General features: G+C 41.6%; 1 protein-coding gene across 47 annotated transcripts in view; it reads right to left on the reverse strand.

Annotated features, from left to right (window-relative positions):
* ZBTB20 (zinc finger and BTB domain containing 20) overlaps positions 1-18,226 on the reverse strand; it is an 877,267-nt gene that overhangs the window by 177,004 nt on the left and 682,037 nt on the right. Inside the window, exon 1 of one of the 47 annotated variants that reach the window (XM_070072165.1) lies at positions 5,261-5,417. The exons of 45 other annotated variants lie outside the window; for them this stretch is intronic. The gene's annotated coding sequence lies outside the window, so the exon portion shown is untranslated. Of the gene's footprint in view, positions 1-5,260; positions 5,418-18,226 lie in introns of those variants that run through there. One more of the 47 variants, XM_070072147.1, reaches the window with a different exon arrangement.

The following is an 18,226-nucleotide window of genomic DNA, read 5'->3' on the forward strand; positions in this document are numbered from 1 at the left end:
CTAGGTTCAAAGCAAAAGAATTTAAAACTGTAAAGGCTAAATAATTCAGGACATCAAACCTGGTTGGGGGGCATCAGGAGAGAGAAAGGAGGGGGCTGAGTGGTGGTGAAGTCTAATCCCAGTTTTATGATTTCTGAGTGCAAATCATTATAATGTGTCAATCTCCAAGGAATGGAAAGTATTATTAATTGTAACTGTAAAGATTAATCAGTTCTAATTTCAATTTACATAATGTTCTAGGGCAGTGGATCTGAACTTTTTCAGGTGATACAGATCCCTAGGAGAACTCCTTTCCAAATACCAAGTTCCAAAAAGCTTCCAGACTCCATGCAGGCCACTCAGGAACTGCAGGTGAGTCACCCTCAGGAAGAGGTGAAAACCCTCTCAATCCTATCCACAGGTCATTGCCTCTGAGAAGTTTTAGCAAAACCTTGGAAACTGAAGCTAGCAGTAGAGAAAATGTAGATTAAAAAAAGGAACTCTAAGTGGGTGAGGGTGTGGGGCCAGGGACATGTGGGCTTCTTTAAAGTCCTTGCAGACTCCCACCTCCCAGGTCCTCTATAAAGATTCCATAAATCCTCAGCCACAACAGGCTGGAGGAGTGTGGAGCAGAGAAGTGATGCAACAGCAAGACCTACTCTTTGCTGAGCCTCTTCTGTGGTTTCAGGCATCTTGCTAAACAAATGCAGGGATTTGGGTATATTCAGGGATGTGGAGCCGTGTAAGAGAAAGTACGCAAAGCCACAAAATAAATAATAATAAAAACACGGCTGTCTTCCTGGAGTGACAATTTTCCTGTTGTTGGTATGGACTCGGTGTCTACTTCTTGGATACTCTGGGAGACACACAACAGATACTGTTCTTGGCCTCGTGGAACTTCCAGTTTAGTGAAATAGACAAGAAAGCACTGAGGAGAGAAAACAAAATGTGTATTTTTGGGGTGAAATCTGAGCCTTCACTAAAAAGTCTTGTTTGTGGCAGCTGACTGCAGGCCCCGTCTCCGCAGGCACCCTCAGGGCTGGATCACTGGCTAACAGAGGATCACCCAAGTGGAAGAGCTGGAGAAGCCGTGTTAACAGTGTGTTATTTAATCCTCTCGACAAGAGAAAATACGGCTACTTCCAATTTACGAGAGAAAGCAGGGAGTTTGAGAAATGAGGAGCCTTACCCCAAATCACACAGCTGCTGGCATCTGAGTGAGTCAGTGCCATGCCAAAGTCTACTTATTTTGAACCACTAAATTACACTACCTCTAGGTGTTTCCCACTTTTTGTTTCCCCTTGAAATCTGGGCTCATTCAGGATTATGCAGGCTAGTTTAAGATTCTCTTTGGAAGGAGAAAGGTTTGGCTTGATTTGCATTCTAAATATTTCACAGTGGTAAGGAAAGCTATTATTATACCCATTTTATGGTGAGGAAGCTGAGCCACTTGCCAGCTGAGGTATCTGGCTGGGTTAAAAACAGAATCCGGGTTGTCAGACTCTTCATTCTTCTTGACTAACTCCCAGCCAGGCAACACTATTGTCCAAGGGTCTTTCTGTACATGGGATTCACATGACAAAGAGTGATACTAACTCTGCTAATAAAAAAAAAATGGTGAAAAAAAATAATCATAATCCACTGAAAAAAATTGGTTACTTTTAACAGAAAAGGGAGAACCTATTCATCATAAATGAATCAGAAATTTAGAATTAGAAATTTAGAATCAGAAATTTAGCATCAGTGGCAGAGCTGTGGGATTCAGACAAAACGAAGCTCAACACTTATCCTTCCGCTGAAGAGGGTAAATGGTGTGACAACAGGACAGAAATGACCTCTTGGACTTGCCTTTAATCTTTCCAGTCTTCTTCCTTCAACTATTCTCTCTAGAAGCTAGATAGATTTATATCTTTGTTTTCTATGGAAAAAGATATCATTTTAACACCATTTAATATCCTAGAATTATTGTAGTAATTAATTCATATGTGGGACTCATTCCAAACAGTAGGATGAAGATTTCTATCTTAATGATTTTCCTAACACTTTTTCTCTCCCAGTATTTTCAAAGGATGAGGCACTACTGGATTTTTAAGATTTGTATGTCTTTCAAAATAAGTGCCAGCTTCATAGATTCCTGTCAATTGATATTCCAATTTCACTCAGGATACAAGATTTCCTTTATCTGACAGATTCAAGAAATTTTATGCTAGATTTAGTGACATTTTATGCATCTTGAATTTAGGAGATTTTAATTCTCTATTTTCTACCTGGCAAAAGGTTCACAAGTTAAACTCGGGTGGAAGTGTTATTCATCTCTACATATGACATGCGTGCACCTCACACTGGGACTTTGGGGTCTCCCCAAAGTTTCTTGAAGTCTTCTCATTCATCAAGAAGACAACAAACGTCAAACATGGCCATTTATATGTTGAGGTCAACTTTTCAGAGTGTATTATTGTAGATCTACCTTGAGACAAATGACAAGGAAATCATAATGATGCTTGATTGTTCCTTAAGATGCCAGGATAACAAGCCTGAAGGGTATCTACCTGCAACAATTTCTGTCATGAAGTAAGGTAATGATCAGCAGAGAGAGAGGATTTAAAAACCAAAGTACAGCAAGGAGATCTGGGACTGATGCTCAATCTGAGACACTGCCAAAATACAATTAACACTTCTCCCTAGCCCCCCTGATTGGTACAGGTAGAAGGCCTGAAAGACTGAAAGGAAGTGAAAGTAGTAGTGCCGAAAGGGGCGGCAGGTGTTGACTTTGTGGTTTCTTGCTGCTTCTAAAGTAGACCCAGCTCTTGAGCATGCTGATATTCTGAGACCCTTTACTCTGGGATTCCAAACTACCTTTCCCTCCATATCTCAAACTTCTGAAGTTATAGCTTTGTATATTCCAAGCAGACTGCATATCAGGATGTTTTATTTATATTAAATTGATATTCTTCAGGGGCTGATGAAAAGGTTTGGCACTGTTATTATGTGATCCAATCAGTTAGAGGCATTTGGTGCTAATGCTGCTCATAGCTCGTAGCTCATACCCTTAATGCCATTTGGTAGAAAAAGATTGTGCCTATTATAGGTGAACTCATCAGCATGTAAACACAGTTCAGAGGGCTTTGGAATAAATATGGGCACAGCAGGAGGGAGAAGAAACATCCAGTTCTGTGTGAATAGGAGGCTGTTTTATTCAAAATGTCCCCCTAAATGGTTAAAAACAATACAAGGGAGGCCTGCGCTGAGGCACAGCAGGTAAAACCGCTGACTGCAGAGCCGGCATCCCATATGGGTGCCAGTTCTAGTACCAGCTGCTCCACTTCCAATCCAGCTCCCTGCTGTGGCCTGGGAGAGCAGTACAGGATGGCCCAAGTCCTTGGGCCCCTGCACCTACATGGGAAACCCGGAAGAAGCTCCTGGCTTCAGATCGGCTCAGCTCTGGCCACTACGGCCATTTAGGGAGTGAACCAGGCAATGGAAGACTTCTCTCTCTCTCTGCCTCTGCCTCACTGTAACTCTGCCTTTCAAATCAATAAATAAATCTTTAAAAACAAAGAAACAAACAAAAATGATACAAGGGGAAAATTACAGCACTACATTTATATCAAAAGGTAAATTAAGTAGGTATTAGTACCCAAGCATCTGTTAGATACTGAACCAAGAGGACACCATGGGCAAGGTATGTGTTTCAGAAACTTGAAAGAGCTTTCTGTATATAGATTGGAAAAATCTTTCTTTTGTCCTTGTCACCGACAACTACTTGCTTAGGAGCATCCAAGACTTTTCACAATCTGACGCCTACTCATCTCATTAGTGTTTTTTTTTTTTCTTCCAGCACTACTTTCTTATCTATTAGGACAGCCTATCTGCTGCTCCTTGAGCTCGTAGAGGACATCTAGTCTCTGAGCCTTTGCTAGCAGTTCACACTCTCCCAAGCCTAACACAGTGTGTTAAACACAGCATGACACTCCAATGTTTGTTGAATAAATGCTGTCTGTCTATTTTAGGAGACAAAGATGATAGAAAAAAGTTGTTAAATCAGTAAATAAATAGCACCAGCAAGAGGTCAAGGAAAAGTTAATTTTAGTGTGTTTTAGGAGTGGGGGCAAGATGAGCTTTAAGATTAGGAAAACTGATGCTCTTTATTCTTGGGTCTAGTCAGTGCTCTGAGTCAGTTACTTTTTTGGGAACAAGTTTAAACCTCAAGGTTAAATGAACACAAATGCTCTGTCCATCAGCATATACTGAAAAAGTTGTGGCTATTTCCATAGCTGCACAGTGAAATTAAAATATGCAGTGTCTCTCTCAGAGGCATCATATATGACAGATCTTTTTAAAACAGTCCCCTTTGCCACTCGAATGCAGAAAGAGTTATAAAACAAAAGTAAATTTTTTTTAAGAACTGAGATAATTTAGCTTAGGGAAGTAAGACTGAGGTATGTCTTTATAGGTTTTGGACTATAAGAAGAGTTATTGCAAAGAGGATAATGATTGGCACTTTTGTCCTAGGGCAAAATGATGTTAAATATCAAGTGAAGAATTTAGGACTTAAAGATGAACATTCCTAATATGCAAGTGTTAAATAACCAAATAGACTGCTAAGAGCTGTTTATGAAATTTCCTTCTTCTTAGATTTTTAAAAACAGGAGAGATCCTCATCTACTTTGGATGGAATGAATGCAGCTCTGCCCTCTGGTTAGGTGGACAAATTCAATAACCTCTCCAGTCCGTTTAGCTCTGTATGATTCTACAAAATCCTATGAAACATTGACCTTAAAACCATACAGAATCATAATATAGTTGAGTAAAATACATTCTACAACTTAGGGAGGATTAGGCAACACAGATAATCTGTAAGTTATGAAATGCAAGATAGTATACGGAGCTTTTAAATCGATTCAATTTGCTAAACGTATATGACACAAACAAAATGAGGAAAAATGTACATGAATCTACTATAGTTTTAGCATAATGACTAGTCAATGCAAAACATCTAACAATTAATTCTTTTGTGTCTACAAATTTACCTGAATCTTTCATAAACCTGTATTGAATATGCATATAAACACAATTTCTAATTAAATAGAAAAAAAAGTCCAGAAAACAACATATAAGAATTCACTATCATTCCCAGAAATATTTAAAAAGATATCAGGAGAACCTGGGAACAATTCCCTTAAACAACCAAAAAGAGCCCTGTACATTCTGAATGTCAATCTAGTAACGGGCTCAGGGAACAGCTCTAACAGGGGTGGCAAGTCACCGGCTTTCTATTTACCTTGCAGCTCTGGAGCTCAGAAGAAGTGTCCATTACATACAGCACACAGGGCTAGATGAACAGTTCCAGTGACCTTGTCTGAACCAAGTTCATTTACAGCAGTTTGCCACATTTCTTAAATAGAAAATGAGCCCATTCTATCTATGGCCCAGATTTGGACTGGATCACTGAACTATTGCCCAACTCTTATAAGCAAAGCACTAACATGTACCAATCAACAGGCAGCCCATAGCAAAGGCAGCAGCAAGGTCAAAATACACACATAAGAAATTGGCAGTACATTATAGAAGAAAGCTACTTCTAAAGATGGACTTTGGCTATTAAAACCTTTGAATGTTATTCAACCTTTGTTAGAAAAAGAGGGAAAAATCCTCAGTTCCAATGTAACTTGTAAAGATCTGGTTAAAAAAGAGATAGAAAATAAGTGTAGTTTTACTTTGCAACCCATTATTTTCATAAGAACACAAATCAAAGGGACAAACTATGCCAATTTCTTCATCACTGAGTTGAATAGAAGATTGTTCTCCTCTACACTAATGACTTCTCGGGGTTGGTTATCACTGGGATCAGCAGTTGGGAGGATGGAGGTCTGCGACCTTTATCAAAGGAAGCATTTTGTGCAGCATCACTATGGAAAATAAAGTCACCATTAAGCTAACTTTGACAACCTCACTAAGATAATGGTTGGTGTGTGTAGCCATTGTTTATGTTGTTTCAATGACAGGAATGAACTGAACAGCAAAGGTGTCGAGCTAACCAAAAACTTGAATTTCAGAAAGCTGTGGTTGGTACAATAAATGGAACACATAGGTTGTTAGAGATGACTGGGCTTACACCCTGCCCTCTCCCGCCATCCTTTCTTATTTCCACATCCACATTCCTATCAACAGGCAGTTGAAGCAAAAGAAACAGTGCCTCGCACTACTTCTTTACGAACACTGTCAGTCAGCCCTCTACCCCAACCACAACTTGCTCTCAGTTTTCTAAAAATGTATTGATTTAATTGTTTTAATACTTCCTCTTAGGGAGATTTGCATTTTCTTAACTGCCTCTACAAAATCCAAATTTAGTTTGTTTCACAGGTAACGAGAGCAGTATTCTGTGATTGTGATTGTGTGTGTGTGTGTGTGTGTGTGTGTGTCTATCAGGTATGGTGGTGGGTTCTGTCCTGCATTCTTCCAATTTTCCAATTCTACTCCCTACCAGGGTTACCTGCTTCCCTACCCTCAAGAAGCCCATGTTACTTGTCATTGAACTTCAGAGAAAGAGTTCTACATATATGTGCATTCATCATATATATTTTTTCCTCTCAGAAGTTGTAATGATATTGGGACTTTTAGTTCATTTATTCCATGAAGTCTCATTTCTACTAAAGTCAGAGTATATTAGGCAAAAATACAAGAAAACACAATGATTTAAAAGCATGGCAACTTGATGAGAGTCATTTGTGTTTTCTTGGCTAATGTCCACTGGTTGTAGCCTCTTCCTAAGGTCAAGGAGATGTTCACAGTATCTTTCTGTCCTAGAAAACCTGACCTGAGGGGCCAGCACTGTGGTGTAGCGGGTAAGGCCACCGCCTGCAGTGCTGGCATCCCATATGGGCGCCGGTTTGAGATCCAGCTGCTCTACTTCCTATCCAGCTCTCTGCTATGGTCTGGAGGGCAGTGGAAGATGGCCCAACTCCTTGGGCCCCTGCACCTGCGTGGGAGACTCGTAGGAAGCTCCTCGCTCCTGGCTTCAGATCAGCACAGTTCCAGCTGTTCAGGCTAACTGGGGAGTGAACCAGAGGATGGAAGACCTCTCTCTCTGCCTCTCCTTCTCTGTGTAACTCCTTCAAATAAATCTTTAAAAACAAAAAGCAAACCTGGCCCTTGCAAGTTCCTTGTGAATATCTGAATCCTTTCATCCACCTGCTAAGGAGAACTAGGAATCGAGAATGCTTTCTGCCTGCTCTTGAACCTGCGCGAAAGGCTAAGACTAAGCAACTTAGTGGGTGTCGTTCAGGCCAAACCATGGCTGAGCTGATCTCAGCAGGCTGGGAACCTGGGGCAGGCTGGGAAACACCGGGAAACCCACTTATGGAAATATAAAAGATTCACTCGTACAGTCAGGAAGAAATTATGCTGTTTCCAAGATGGACCCAGAAAATAAGGCGCATGAAAAACAAATGGAGCCAGACAGGATTTTTACAAACAGTCAACAGAGGTAAATTCCCAGAAGTGCCAGGTTTGCCAAGATTTTCTCAAATGATGGATTCATTCTCAGGGCCTGATGGTGGCCTGCACCAGACACCCCAAGGGAAGTCTGCTCATCTCTGACTAGGGAAGCCCAAAGGACTCCCTGCACAAAGGGGTTCCTTTCTTGCCTTCAAAGGCCATCAGTGTGTGTCCCGGAGTCTCAGGGTTCCCAGTTTTCTTTGAATTTTGAAAATCTGCACATGCATGATTCCTCCTGTGTGAGTTGGCCCACGGGAAGTGACCAACTCACAACTCCACCGAGTTAACGAGTGCCACCCTGAGCAGTTTTTTCTCATTTCACACATCCACTCACTGCTGTCAATGCCCCAGCAGCAGCAGTATCATATGACTGTTTTTCCCTCCAAGTTAAGAAAGCACGGTGTTGGGAGGGGCAGGGATGTTTCTGCCTAATTCAAAACAGCAGTGTGACCCTAAAATGTTATCGAATAGCATTTTATCCAAGGACACATAAATAGCAAAACTTCTTGAGTGAAATCCTTTCATGTCATTCATTCAACTTCTTACAGTGTCCAGTTTAAATAGTAAATAATACACAATAATCATTGAGGTGGAGAAGTTTGATCTATATTCAGGACATTTAGAAAATATCTTGTATTACTGGAAAAATATTTTAGAGAACCATAGCCTCTTTCCTATCTTGAACAGCTTTAAGAAAAAGGCTGAAAAGAATGACATAACTCATTTTTTTTCCATTTCAAGGAACAGACTCATGTTTTTCTAGACTTATTTTTGCCAAAGTGGATGTCTTGAAAACTCTCAGATGATCACTGTTTTCTAACTTTTCAAAAAAGAAGGAAAAAGTGAACATGATGATGGTGGGTGATTTAATGGAATCAGCTTGTCAGCATGATGAAACTGAAAAAGCTTTCACAGAATATGTCCACATGCTAAAAAAAATCCTTTAACATAATGTATATAGTGTAGAGTGGTTTTAGTCATAGCAAAAGAAAGGAATAACATTTATCATTAATTTAGATGGTAAGTGTAAGGTTCTACTAAAAGCACTATGGATAAATCCTGGAAGTACATCCTGGCCAGACAAATGGAGCCATGCAAGTTCTAGGTCTTGTTAGGAGCTTTTGAAAGAGTCATCAGATGTTAAATCTGTCATCTTGGTAAATGACAAGAAAAATTCTAGGCTATTTCCCTAGAAATAGTACATGTTCTTCTACCATTGCATGGCTTCAGAATTTTAAACATTTGGTCAGAAATAGATGAGAAAATGACCTCTTCTGAATGTCCCACCCCTAGTCAACTATCCATTATTAAAAGTATATGTAGCATTGGCTGGCACCGCGGCTCACTAGGCTAATCCTCCGCCTTGCGGCACCGGCACCCCGGGTTCTAGTCCTGGTCCCCTCCCATTGTAACTTAGCATTCTCTGAACCGAGCCAGCCTAGGTAAATTTCAAGCTAGCATGATGAAAAGAACATTAACTCTCTTTCTTTCAACTTATGATAAAAAGAACATTAACCTTTTTTCAACTTATTTTCAACTCTTATTTCAACAGGAGGTTTTCTGGGGAGGATAGCTACATTTATGATAACTTGTCTAAATTGGACTTATGGGTCTCCTCCCATTATAACTTAGCATTCTTTGAACCAAGCCAGCCTAGGTAAATTTCAAGCTAGTATGATAAAAAGAACATTAACTCTTTTTCAAACTTATTGTTTTTCTTCTTATATGACTTACAAACAAAAAAATAGGAGAACTTAATGAATGTACATAGCAGCAATGTTCCCTCCCCTTTTCATACATTTATATCTTATATAAACAATGGTGATGGAATTATAAATACCATTACCCCACCTCCATGTTAATACTCTTATTATCTTGCATAAACAGAAGTGAACAAATACATACATGACACCACCAATCGATCCCTTTTCTAAAAATGAAGTTATCCTATTTCTAACCAGCAGAAAAAGAATATTTGAATTCAGGATGTAGTTTACCTGTTTATGTTTTGAATGTTAATAAAGTAAAATCAAATTACTGCTTATTTTTTTTTAGATTAAGAGCAGCCATTAACACTTTCTATACCAGCATAGAGAGCAGGGTGAGTGGAATAAATGGGTTAGTGGGTGACGGGCTTGGCAGGCTGGAGAAGATGCTAAGATGTGGGAAAAGGACATTTTAACCTACTGGGAAGGTAGGGGATATTTGCTGTCAGTTACAGACATTGTGTGTGTGTGTGTGTGTGTGTGTGTAGAACAAATCACTAGGAAGAGGTCATTTGGGGGCATTGGGTGAAAACAATATCAAAACAAAACTTAATAGTCATGTGAGGGAACTGGGGAAAAGGCCACTACTTCTTCCTTTTCCTCATGGCTTTCCCTACTCCCCTAGGATACTTTCACCTCTCTTCCATGTCTTCATACTCTTTCCCCTCCATTCTTCAGGTTCCTTCTTCTACTTCTTTATAATAAAGAAGAATTTAGAAATAACTTTAGGGAACAACAAGACCAAAAAATTTCAGAGAAGACTTAGGATAATATATTGTGTGTATAGATGTATATAATCTATATTTGATTGACGAAGTGGGAGAAACTGGGACTTTTGAGATTTAAATAATTCATGATATGTCTGGTCATATTAATCTACAGACCAGCTGGTTTTTAGCATTGCTAGAAAGAGCTATAATGGGATCAGGAGTAGGAAAAGAAGTGCGAGGGTGGAGACTGTTGTGGGGGGGAGCAACAGAATTCTATAAGGACTTATATTTGCAAAGGGGACTTCTTTCGAGTTGTTTATTGAAACTCCTCCAATCCTATTTTTTTAACTTAAATATAGACAACATCCAGAGAAGGAGCTTAGGAATTCTCCCAGGGTTTAGGAAACTACTAAAGCCTGCATATTATGTTCATCACAGTTCATTCAAGCAAGTAAGGGCTAAGTAGAGCATGGTATCTCACAATGAATAACATGGTTGGTTACTTTGCTAGGCTGACATATGGAGACAGGGCCCATAGGAGCAGAGCTCCCCTTATGAATGCCACAGAGAGACGCCCAGGTCCATCTGAATGCACAGGCATGAGGGATTAGTTGTTCAGTGTCATCTGTAAAGTTCCTAAAACTATTCTCTAGCCAAGCACCAACTTCTTGGCCCACTCGTCTCGGGGGGGAAAGAAATCAGCACTCAGCTTGTGGGAATACTGCACTTAGTCAAAAGGCAGGGGAAGGTTGCCGAGACATGACAACACTCACTGCCTAAAGATACGGGGCGGGGTGAGGTGGGGGGACAAGGAAAAAGCAGAAACAGAAAGGGACAGTGAGGACCAGCAAAGGGTGCCAGCTCTGGAGACTCTCTAAAGAGTAAGTCGAGCATCTGAAAATAACAGAAATAAAAGAGCACCCCTTGAGGAAGCATCAGCACACTTTTGGAATCTGAGCAAGAAGTAAAAGCATTTGCCTCTGTCAGGACTACTGCCATTGCCCTGTGGGAGGTTCCTTTTCCTTCTACTCTTAGCTGCGCAGTTAAGATTCCCCCTAAGAATTAGCATTCTGTCAAAACTGTGGTAATGAAGCTGCCTTAAATCAGTGACAAGTGGGGAATGAAACCCTGACCAGCCATCCTCCAATGTGTTCAGTCTACGATCTGTGGTTTCTTGGAGATCCGTGGAAACAGACGTGTGTGGTGGCGACAGGCCTCTTTCCTGGGACATACAAGGGATATTCAAAAAGTTCACAGAAATGACACATTATCTTGTACTTCCACTTCCATGAACTTTTGGACATTCCCTTGTATACAGCTATAGAGAACAAGTACATTATCTTCTTGTCATGACTGATTTTTCCTTTCGCTTCTCTTTCCCCCAGACGATTAATCTCCATGGACCCCTGTGGATATTAATGGTAAAAAAATTCACCAGCTCCATAAATTCCCTCATCTATGATCCTCATCTGTATCCACCTCATTCTGGAGCACAGATGAACCTGCTAAGCTCTCAGACTGCTGGGCAATGCTGGAAGAAAATCAACAAAACTACAGGCTCACTCTCCTCCAGAATTATGGTCTCTGGCTTGAACTGGGATTTTGGGACTACTTGGCCATTTGTTTATGAGTTCCTTGTCAGTTTCTTTTTCCATTCCCCAGTTTCATTTAGAACTTTTTCTATTTTTTATTTTTTTAAAGATTTATTTATTTACTTGAAAGTCAGAGTTACACAGAGAGAGGAGAGGCAGAAAGAGAGAGAGGTCTTCCATCCTCTGATTCACTCCCCAATTGGCCACAATGGCCAGAGCGTGCCGATCCAAAGCAAGGAGCCAGGAGCCTTCTCCCAGTCTCCCACATAGGTGCAGGGGCCTAAGGACTTGGACCATCTTCCACTGCTTTTTCAGGCCACAGCAGAGAGCTGAATCAGAAGTGGAGGAGCCGGGACTTGAACAGGCACCCATATGGGATGCCAACACTGCAGGCAAAGGGCTTTACCTACTATGCCATATTGCTGGCCCCTCATTTAGAACTCTTTTTTTTTTTTAATTTGACAGGTAGAGTTATAGACAGTGAGAGAGAGAGAGAGACAGAGAGAAAGGTCTTCCTTCTGTTGGTTCACCCCCCCAAATGGCTCCTATGGCCAGCGCTGCGTCGATCCAAAACCAGGAGCCAGGCACCTCTTCCAGGTGCAGGGGCCCAAGCACTTGGACCATCCTCCACTGCCCTCCTGGGCCACAGCAGAGAGCTGGACTGGAGGAGGAGCAGCCAGGACTAGAACTGGCACCCATATGGGATGCTGGCGCCAGAGGCGGAGGATTAACCAAGTGAGCCACGGTGCCAGCCCCCTTGAACTCTTTTTAATTTCTTATAACGAACCTCCATCCTTCACTGTCAACCTCTAACTTTGTCCCTTTTTACAATGAGAAGACAGAGGCCACCAGATGGCATTTCCCCTCACCAAGCCCTGTCACTGAATCTACCAGTGTATCCCAGAGACTTTTCTCTGTAATGTCAATTGCTTCTTTCAGGATCTTCTAACATCAATTAACCCTTTATTTCATATTTTCTTTTTTTTTTAAGTATTGTATTTACTTATTTGATAGGGAGAGTTATAGAGAGTGAGAGTGAGAGACAGAGAGAAAGGTCTTCCATCTACTGGTTCATTCCACAAATGGCTGCAATGACTAGAGCTGCGCCAGTCTGAAGCCAGGAACCAGGTGCTTCTTCCAGGTCTCCCCATACAGATGCAGGGGCCCAAAGACTTGGGCCACCTTCCACTGCTTTCCCAGGCTGCAGCAGAGAGCTGGATCAGAAGAGGAGCAGCTGGGACTAGAACCAGTGCCTATATGTGGTGCCAGCGCCCCAGGCAGAGGATTAACCTACTGTGCCACAGCGCCAGCCCTTCATATTTTCCAGCTACTGACATGTGTTAGCTGCCCTCATGTAAAGTAACAAACTGGGTGGTCATTTGGCTTGGGATTAAGAAATCACTTGGGATGCTCACATCCTGTATCATAATGAGATGGTTTGAGTCCCAGTTCCCCTTCTAAAGATTTCAGCTTCCTGGCAGTCAGCAGGTAATGGCTCAGATACATCGTCCCTGACCCTTCTTTGGGAGACTGACTGAGTTCCAGGCTCCTGGTTTTGGCCTGTCCCAGTCCTGACTGTTGTGGGGATTTGGGGGGAGTGAATCAATGTTGGAGGATCTCTCTTTTCTCAGTATCTATGTGTGTGTGTGTGTGTCTCTCTCTCTCTGCCTTTCAAATAAAATAAACATAGATTAATTTTAAAAATAAAATGACAAACAACAACCACAATAAATTAACCAGCAGCAAACCATCTTCTGTGGGCCTGAGCTTTCCTTCATTTTTGCTACCTCAAGCTTCCTAAATTCCCATTTATTCCTCAACTCCTTAAATTTTGGTCTCTCTAGTTGTGTTTCTAATTAAACTATTTTTTAAGGTCACCCAAACTTTCTGAAATGTTTGTCCCCAGGGTCCACTCTTTGACCTCATTGTTTCTTTCTTTTTAAATTCAGATTCATTGAAGTATAATTTACATACAATACAATTTATCCTTTTTATATGCTTTTACTGCTCAATAAATTTTGACTTCTATGTTACATCCCTGATGATTGTAAAATAAAGCCCAACCCTGATCCCTTTGCTTCATATACGAACCCCTTTGGACTCTCTCAGCAGACTTCCCATCATAACCCATCATCTGGTTGTATAAGCCTATTTGGCTTTCCAGAAATGTACAATGCACATTCATGCCTCTTGGAAATTTCCTCTTCGTATTTCCTCTCTATAACATACAATGTTGTATAACACAGTAAGTTCTACTTAATATCACCACATCAATTTCCATATAGAATCATAAAGTGAGATGGTATTTTGAGAAACTGATGTTTTACAAATGGAAGTCATCCATCAAAATGTTACCACCTGGCTGGCGCCGCGGCTCACTGGGCTAATCCTCCGCCTTGCGGCGCTGGCACACCGGGTTCTAGTCCCAGTCGGGGCGCCGGATTCTGTCCCGGTTGCCCCTCTTCCAGGCCAGCTCTCTGCTGTGGCCCGGGAGTGCAGTGGAGGATGGCCCAGGTGCTTGGGCCCTGCACCCCATGGGAGACCAGGAAAAACACCTGGCTCCTGGCTCCTGGCTCCTGCCATCGGATCAGCGCGATGTGCCGGCCGCAGTGCGCTGGCCGCGGCGGCCATTGGAGGGTGAACCAACGGCAAAGGAGGACCTTTCTCTCTGTCTCTCTCTCTCACTGTCCACTCTGCCTGTCAAAAAAAAAAAAAAAGCTACCACCTGAAGATCTCTGTTATTTTAGTATTATGGGTTAAATTCCTTTCCCCCAAAACTCACATGTTCAAGTTCCAGCCCCAAGCACTTCAGAATGCAACTATATTTGGAGATGGGGTCTTTGTGGATTGATTAATTAAGATAAGGTCATGTTGGAGCGGGGTGGGCCCCTAATCTAATGTGGCTGTTGTCCTTATAAAAAGTGGAAATTTGGACAGACATACAAACTGGGAGAAGAGCATGTGAAGATGCAGGCAGAGACTGGGGTGAGGTGGGGGGGACGCATCTGTAAACCAAGAATATCAAAGACTGTCAGCACAACACCAGAAACTGGGTGAGTGGCACAGAGCAGATTCTTTCTTGCAGTCCTCAAAAGAAATCAACCCTACTAACATCTTAATCTTGGAGGTGCTACCTGTGAAACTGTGAAACAAAATATTTAAGTCACCCAGTCCATGGTACATTGTTACAGTGGCCTTAGCAAACACATACCATTCTTGAGCATACTGGAATGTTAATGAGTTCTTTCACTCATCAAGTGCTTGTTGAGTTCCTAGTGCTCTAGGATGTTGAATACAGAAATAAAAACTTTATCATATGACTGCATTTTGGGGTCACTAGGAAGCAGTTAGTCTTTTTTTTTTTTTTTTTTTTGAAAGGCCCATCAAAATTCATGTTGAAAGTTAATATCTGCTGTGAAGTTTTAAGAGATGGGACCAGGTGGGTCCAATAAGAAAGCGATTGGATCTTGAGGGCTGTGCCCTTAGATTGCTGGATTAGTGGGTTAATACAGTAGTGGCTTTGTTATAACTGGAAACTCTCTCTGGCTTGCCTGTTCTCTCACCATGTGATGCCTTGTGCCATCTTGAGACTCTGCAGCACCCTATCAGCAAGGACTTCATCCAGCTGCCAACAAGATGCTGGGGCCAACCTCTTGGCCTTCCGTAAGCCAAATGAACCTCCTTTCTTGATGAACTAGCTGGTATGCTGTATTCAGTTACAACAACAGAAAGCACACTAAGGCAAATGCCTACCATCTTTTCATTCAGTAAATATTTACTGGATACTGGCTATGTGTCAGACACCATTCTAGGCACAGAGGATATGACAGGTTAAGATCTCCACCTTTAAAAAGCTGAAATTCTAGTAGAAAAGGCTTCAAACAAGAAAACAAGTAAATAAGTTACATAATTTTACTCTGCCCCACATGAACAATCATAAGCATTTATTCTCCAAACCCTATAACTCTTGAACAATTCTCAGGGCATTATTAATACTTTAAAATATTCCTTAAATGCCATGTCCTGTTATTTCCCTAACATTCTTGCAATCTCTCTATAAGCCTGAAATATTTCTAAGATTAATGAACTTAAGCTGTTCTCCAGACTTTCTGATTTAAGCATACTTTTTTAAGGGTTTCACTGACAATAGAAAGCAAACATTACTTCAGGGTCTACAAAATGATGATCAATGCAATGAAGTTTCAGACTGGAGGTACGGGAACCCATAGGTGGCACACAGGTTAAAAGTATTTGGGCAGGACACCCCCAAACCTGGGAATCTCCATCAATGACTCATTCAACAGAGGTTTCTGAAGCATTTCCTGTGTGCCAGATGCTATGTTGATAAAGGTAAAGTTGTGAACAGGGCTGACATGGTGCTGACTCTCACTATACTTAATTCTATGGGGGAGAACCTGAAGAAGGACGCTCACTGTTGGTTCCTTAACTGCACCATGAAAAGGATACATGCAGAGGGCTAGAAGACCACCTGTATCCGGGGACTTGCCGGGAGCAGTTTCTGAGGCAGCTTCCTGGAGGAAGCGATGCCTGAAACCTGCTTTGGGGCTGAAGTATGGGTATCTGCTTGAGCGGAGATCACAAACCCTTATGTTTCTTCTTCCTCCTCTCCTTTCACCCACGTGCACACATTGCAAATACTTAAAAGCATTCTTCAAATATACTAAGAACACCAAAACTAAACACAAGAGAAAGACTCTCCAGAGGAAAGGGGCCAAAAATAGTAGGGGGAAAAAAAACCCTAATCTCACCATTTGTTTTGAAAACACCCAAAATGATTAAAACATATTATAAACTAAAACATATGAACTAATCACTTGCCAAGTTTCATTTTTAAATCAAAGCCGCTTTTGAGGTTCATAAACTGAAAAAAGGAGTCTTCAAACATGAACTTGTGTTTTTCTTTTCTTGGCCCTCTATTGGCTTGAAGCATTTGTTGCGAGGCTGTGTGGAGGCAATGGGATCCAGCTGGCTACAAACATGTGGTGCACATTGACTAGAATGTAAGCTCCATGCGATCAGGTCTTGGGTTGCTCATGATTGTATCCTGATAAACAGGAGTGCCTGGGGGAGAGAGAGCCTCAAATGCCTGCTGACTTGCTAACTGAATTGCTATTCTAGGCCTTTTACAGGAGACTCTTCAACTCTCTTTTCTTACCTACGCCACATCTTGTTATAGGTCAGTGGTTCTCACTGTGGAGTTATTTTTGACCCTACCAGGCAGGGGACGTTTGTATTTTTGGTGTGTCATGTCTGGAGAAGCTGCTACTGGCACGTGGTGGGTGGACACCAGCGAGGCTGTGAACCATCCTGCAATGCACAATAAAGACTTATCAGGCCCCAAATGTCCTCAGGGCCAAGGTTGGAAAACTCTGCCTGTGGCCTTTTGTTTCCACTGGGCTACACCTGGGAGTCCTACTCCCTGTGTACTGGGAAGGAAGTTAGTCCTGGCAGGAGCACAACAGGGGAGCCTCATTGCCTCATCTTAATTCCCTTTGTGACCCACAGAATTGCTCCTGCTCTTCAGCATACTCACAGAAAGCCAGTTTTGCTTTTTGCCCTCACTGGGTCAATATGCAGTTGCTGGGGAAACCACTTGAAAAAGTCTGTCCCTACAATGCTAGTGAATAATTTTTATAGCATATTGGTAATTTCCCTGTGCTTATCTAAAAGTATCTTAATTTTAGTGAAATTAGCTTCTTCAGCGAGTAGTCATGGATCTGTGAGAAAAAGGAGACTTCTCCAAATTCAACTCGTTTTCTCCAAGTCTGGTCAGGATCAGCACACCAGGATCCACTGACTTCACTCAGGATAAATAAGATCAACTTCAGGAATTCCAAGAAAACCCAACCATGTGCCTTTGGAGAAACTGGGTTCATATTATGTCCTCTGCCACTTTCCTTGTCCTACACATTCAAATACTAGTCTCTGATTCCAGTTTCGGTGGGGAAACTTTGGTGGTGCCAGAGGAGGGCAAGTGCTGATTTCCCCACTAAGATGGTTGCTCCAGTCAATGTGGTATTGTGGCATGTATCCCAGTTACCATAGAGACTGCATACACTAACCATGTAGCACTGTGATTGGTGGGGAAGACACATTTTGCAGAAGCTTTTTTGGAGGGATAAAGATAAGACACAGAAAAGAAAGGGAGATTGCCAATAAAGAGGCATAGCAGAGAGAAGTTCCAGATGATCACGGATTCTAGAAAATTGAGACAACAGAGATTACAACCACTACCATAAAACCAATATAAACTTTCCACTTGATAGCTGCCTCTTGGGAAAATTTCAAGTATGGGAAGACAGAACAGAAACAAGGGATGCTCAAGTTAAAAAGTAAATAAATAAACCAACTGAGGTATAGAGATGACAAAAGGGGTACAGCAAGAAAACATTTTTAAATAATTCAAGACAAAGGAAACAAAGATTCTCAGAAAACAGTAAAATTGAAAGCTACATTTCTGTAAGATGGCTGATTTACAGAGAGGCTGGCCCTCAGGGAATTACTGAGGTTCTGAGGAGCTCTGTTCCTTCCCCTGCAAGTTCAACAAAAAAAGAAGATAACTTCCCTCCTCTGTTTAATAGAGGTCTCCGTAACTATCCCAATGGGTCGACATTATAACAGATGCACCCCAGAAAAGGAAATCTTGACCTCTTGTTCCTCT

Source organism: Oryctolagus cuniculus, chromosome 4, assembly GCF_964237555.1.
Source record: "Oryctolagus cuniculus chromosome 4, mOryCun1.1, whole genome shotgun sequence".
NCBI classification, from domain to species: Eukaryota; Metazoa; Chordata; class Mammalia; order Lagomorpha; family Leporidae; genus Oryctolagus; species Oryctolagus cuniculus.